The following is a 5,182-nucleotide window of genomic DNA, read 5'->3' on the forward strand; positions in this document are numbered from 1 at the left end:
TTTTTTCACTCCTTACCCCCCACGACCCCCTGACCTGCCTTTCAAATTCCTCATATCAGAGAGGTCATATGACAATTGTCTTTCTCTGATTGACTTATTTCACTCAGCCAAATACCCTCTAGTTCCAGCCACATTGTTGTGGATAACAAGCTTTCATTTTTGATGGCTGCCTAATATTCCATTGTATGTATATGTGTGTGTGTGTGTGTGTGTATATATACACACACACATATATATTGATGGACATCTAGGTTCTTTCCATAGTTTGCCTATTGTTGACATTGCTTCTATAAACATTCAGGTGGATGTGCCCCTTCAGTTCACTACATTTGTATTTCAGGTAAATACCCAGTAGTGCGATTGCTGTCGTAGGATAGCTCTATTTTTAACTTTTTGAGGAACTTCCATACAGTTTTCCAGAGTGGTTGCACCAGCTTGCATTCCCACCAATACTGTAGGAGGGTTCCCCTTTCTCTGCATACCCGCCAACACCTTTCATTTCCTGACTGTTTAATTTTAGCCATTCTGACTGGTGTGAGGTGATATCTCACTGTGGTTTTGATTTGTATTTTCCTGATGCCAAGTGATAAGGAGCACTTTTTCATGTGTCTGTTGGCCATTTGGACGTCTTCTTTGCTGATATGTCTGTTCATGTCTTCTGCCTATTTCTTGATTGGGTTGATTGTTCTCTGGGTGTTGAGTTTGATAAGTTCTTAGATTTTGGATACTAGCCCTTTATCTGATATGTCATTTGCAAATATCTTCTCCCATTCAATGGGTTGTCTTTTGGTTTTGTCAACTGTTTCTTTTGCTGTGCAATAACTTTTTACCTTGATGAAATTCCAGGAATTCGTTTTTGCCCTTGCTTCCCTTGCCTTTGGCAATGTTTCTAGGAAGAAGTTGCTGTGGCTGAGGTCGAAGAGGTTGCTGTCTGTGTTCTCCTCTAGAATTTTGATGGATTCTTATCTCACATTAAGGTCTTTTATCCATTTTTTGTGTCTGGTGTAAGGAAATGATTCAGTTTCATTCTTCTTCATGTGGCTGTCCAATTTTCCCAACACCATTTGTTGAAGAGACTGTATTCTTCCATTGGACATTCTTTCCTGCTTTGTCAAAGATTAATTGACCATAGAGTTGAGGGTCTATTTCTGGGCTCTCTATTCTGTTCCACTAGTCTATGTGTCTGTTTTTGTGCCAGTACCATACTGTCTTGATGATTACAGCTTTGTAATAGAGCTTGAAGTCTGGAATTGTGGTGCTGCCAACTTTGGTTTTCTTTTTCAACATTACTCTGGCTATTCGGGTTATTTTCCATATCTTCTTTAGTGAAGTATCTTCTCAGTTGCTCACTTATTTATTAGAGGGTTTGTTTTCTTCTTACTGACTTTGTGAGATTTTTTTCTGGATACAAGCCCTTTATCGGATATATGATTTTCAAATATATTCTCCAAGTCAGTGGCTTGTGTTTTAATTCTCTCAACAGTGTCCTTGGAGAAACTATTTTGTTTTAATTTTTAGGAAGTCTGGTTTTTCAGTTTATTTATGGTTTGATTTTGACATTGATGTCATATCTATAAAATATTCAGTTAAACTAAGGTCCCAAGATTTTTTTTCCCCTTGGGTTTTCCTTTACAAGTTTTATGCTTTTAGCCTTATATTAGGTCTGTAATTCATACTGACTTGATTTTTAATATGGTGCAATACATGGATCAGAGTTGGAATTTGTGCATATGGAGATTCACTTGTCCCAGCAGTATTTTGTTGAAAAGTCTATCATCCATGCACTGAATTGCTTTTGTACCTTTGTCAAAATCCAGTTTTCCATATATGTGTGGGTCTCTTTCTGAACTCTTTATTTTGTCCCTTTGACACACATTTTTACCTTCATCCTAATACTATACTGTTTTGGTTGTTGTGAATATATAATTAGTCTTGACATAAAGTAGTATTTATCCTTCAGCCTTATTCTTGTTTTTCAAATTTGTTTTCATAGTCTCGGCCCTTTGTGTTTTCACATGACTTTTACAATAAACCTGTCATTTTTTTTACTATATAATAGGTTTTTTTACTCTGATGGCATTGAATCTATAAATCAGTTTGGGGAGAATTGACATCCTAACAACATTGAGTCTTCTCATGCTTTAAAGATGGTATTTCCCTTCATTTATTTAGGTATTTTAAATTTCCCTCAGCAATGATTTGCAGTGTTCAGAATACAAGCCTTGCACTCATAGATGTGATACATAGATTACCTCTGTGTTGTTCATGCCTTTTATATTATCATCGATGGCACTAATTTTTATTATGATTTCCAGGTATTATATTTTCACTGAACTATGCCAAATGTTGCTGGGATCTTTTTGTTTGAAGACACAAGTTATTCTAGGATGGAAAAGATAATTGCTCCTTAAAACCTGTATTAGTCAGTGTTCTCCAGAGAAACAAAACCAATAGGATGTTGCCATATAGATAGAGATTTATTTAGTTGTCTCTAGAGATTGTGGAGGGTTGGCAGAATCTGATAGGGAAGGCTAAGCATACTGAAGACTTAGGAAGGACTTACAGCTGGACTCTGAAAGCTATTTGCTAGACAACCACAGGGGCTGATGTTGTAGTGGAGTCAAAGACAGGACTGGAGGAGACTATGCTGAGTGAAATAAGTCAAGCAGAGAAAGTCAATTATCATATGGTTTCACTCACTTGTGGAACATAAGGAATAACATGGAGGACATTAGAAGGAGAGGAGAAGTGAAGTAGGGGAAATCAGAGGGGGAAACAAACCATGAGAGATTGTGGACTCTGAGGGAAAAAAACAAAACAAAACAGGATTTTAGAGAGGAGGGGTGGAGGATGGGCGAACCTAGTGGTGGGTATTAAGGAGGGCACATATTGCATGGAGCACTGGGTGTGGTACGTAAACAATAAATCTTAGAACACTAAAAAAATTAAATTAAAAAAAAAAGCAATCCGCAGGGAGTGCGGGTCGGGTCTGTGAGCGTTGCCGGAGGAGGCTCCTGCAGCCGATATTCCCGCGCTCCACCCGGTAGCCCGGCCGGGATCCTGGTAGCTAATGTCAGAAGAAAGTGACTATCTGCGAACCAGCCCCTCTGCAGCCTCGCTCTCAGAAAATGAGCTGCCACCGCCGGCCGAGCCTCCCGGCTACGTGTGCTCACTGACAGAGGATCTGGTGACCAAAGCCAGGGAGGAGCTGCAGGAGAAGCCGGAATGGAGATTTCGAGACTTGCAGGCCCTCCTTGACATGGTGCGGAAGGAGTGCCCGAAACTGAGCACCTCCCTGGACGACGCCTTCCTGCTGCGTTTCCTCCGGGCCCGCAAGTTTGATTATGACTGAGCCCTGCAGCTCCTGGTCAGTTACCAAAGCTGCAGGAGAAGCTGGCCTGAGGTCTTCAACAACCTGAAGCCCTCGGCCTTAAAGGATGTCCTCGCTTCCGGATTCCTCACCGTGCTGCCCCACACCGACCCCCGGGGCTGCCACATCCTGTGAATGCGCCCAGACAGATGGATACCGAGCAACTACCCAATTACCAAAAACATCCGAGCTATATACTTGACGTTAGAAAAACTCATTTAGTCTGAAGAAACCCAAGTGAATGGAATCGTGATTCTTGCGGACTGCAAAGGAGTGAGCTTATCAAAAACATCTCACTTTGGCCCTTTTATAGCCAAAAAGGTGATTGGCGTCCTTCAGGATGGCTTCCCCATTCGGATAAAAGCAGTCCATGTAGTGAATGAACCTCGAATATTTAAAGGCCTTTTTGCCATCATAAAACCATTTCTGAAGGAGAAAATAGCAAACAGATTTTTCCTCCATGGGTCTGACCTGAACTCTTTCCACACAAGTCTTCCCAGAAGCATTCTCCCCAAGGAGTATGGGGGCACGGTGGGAGAGCTGGGACATCAGCGCCTGGAATGCAGTGCTGCTGGCCTCGGAGGAGAACTTCATGAGGGAGTTCTGCCAGCCGGTCTCTGTGTGCGACAGCATCCTGGGTCAGGCCCTCCCGCCTGAGGGGCTGACCTCGGATGCGCAGTGTGATGATTCCCTGCGAGCTGTGAAATCCCAGCTCTATTCCTGCTATTAGCCAGTCCCCTGTGAGTGCCACCCTCTTGAAATCCTTTCCTTTTTCTTTGGAGAGGCGCAAGCAGAATTTGAGGTGCCGTGGAGTCTGTCTTGCTCCTTGTAATTAAATTAAAGCCTGTAGAGTCTGAGGGTGAGCCATGGGGTAAGCCCTTGGTGACTTGAATTAATCCATGGAAGACAAGAAAGATGTCCCCAGTGATTCTCAAACGTTTGGAATCCTAGTTTGCAGCCACTAACCTGGAAGCTGTATTTGGTTTTTGGAGATCTTGGAACAAGAGAAATCAGGATCAAATCACTCTGGTCTCCCATTCCGGGAGAAAACCACCTGACTGGCCGGTCAGCACACTCCTGTGAAAGAACCTGGCTGTGCCTACAAGATGGCCACACAGGAGACTTCAGGAGTTTGTGTCTTTCACCTGAACCCTAACGACAGACTTGGGTTGCTCACTAGGAAGTTTCTAGTTGGAGGCCCAGGCCCCAGCTGCTACACTGGGTTTAGAAAGCACCTTAATCGAATCATGGGAGCATCAGGACATAAGCAGCACCTCCTGATCAAATTTGGGAGCCAGAGGCATCAGAGAACCTCTGGGATACATTGACTGACTCTTGCAATAGAAACAGAAGTTTTCCCAAACCCACAAAGCCTTAGCCCTGGTTCTCAATACAATCATACAGGATCCTAGAGGGATGTGATTCTACTTAACCTAAAATGCTAGATGCCAGGCCCGAGGAGCTCAAAGAATTCTGGCCCAAGAATGAAGAGACCAGGGCTCCAGCCTCAGAAGTATGGACTATAGACAAGACCTGGACCTCTGTGGGCCTCACCCTTCTAATCTGTAAAATGAAGCTGGATGAAATGACGCCTAGGGCCTTGGCTGACGTTCTGGGATTTGGTTTAGTAATTGAATGCTAGGCATTCGTTTTCTGCCTAGATGGCTCTCAAATGGCTCTCCCATGGCTCTCAAAGAGGCAAGTGGTTGGATCCCGCTTTTTTTTTGGTACACCTGGGCCTTTCCAAGAGACATGTGTCACCATCTGGCCCTGCCTTTAAGGAAAGTGTATGTGTATTCTTGGGACCTGGCG

General features: G+C 43.3%; 1 pseudogene; it reads left to right on the forward strand.

Annotated features, from left to right (window-relative positions):
- The first annotated feature begins 2,987 nt into the window (after nt 1-2,987).
- Nucleotides 2,988-4,348, forward strand: LOC116583473 (annotated as a pseudogene).
- The last annotated feature ends 834 nt before the right edge of the window (nt 4,349-5,182 follow it).

The sequence above is a fragment of the Mustela erminea genome, chromosome X (genome assembly GCF_009829155.1).
Source record: "Mustela erminea isolate mMusErm1 chromosome X, mMusErm1.Pri, whole genome shotgun sequence".
In the NCBI taxonomy this organism is placed as follows: domain Eukaryota; kingdom Metazoa; phylum Chordata; class Mammalia; order Carnivora; family Mustelidae; genus Mustela; species Mustela erminea.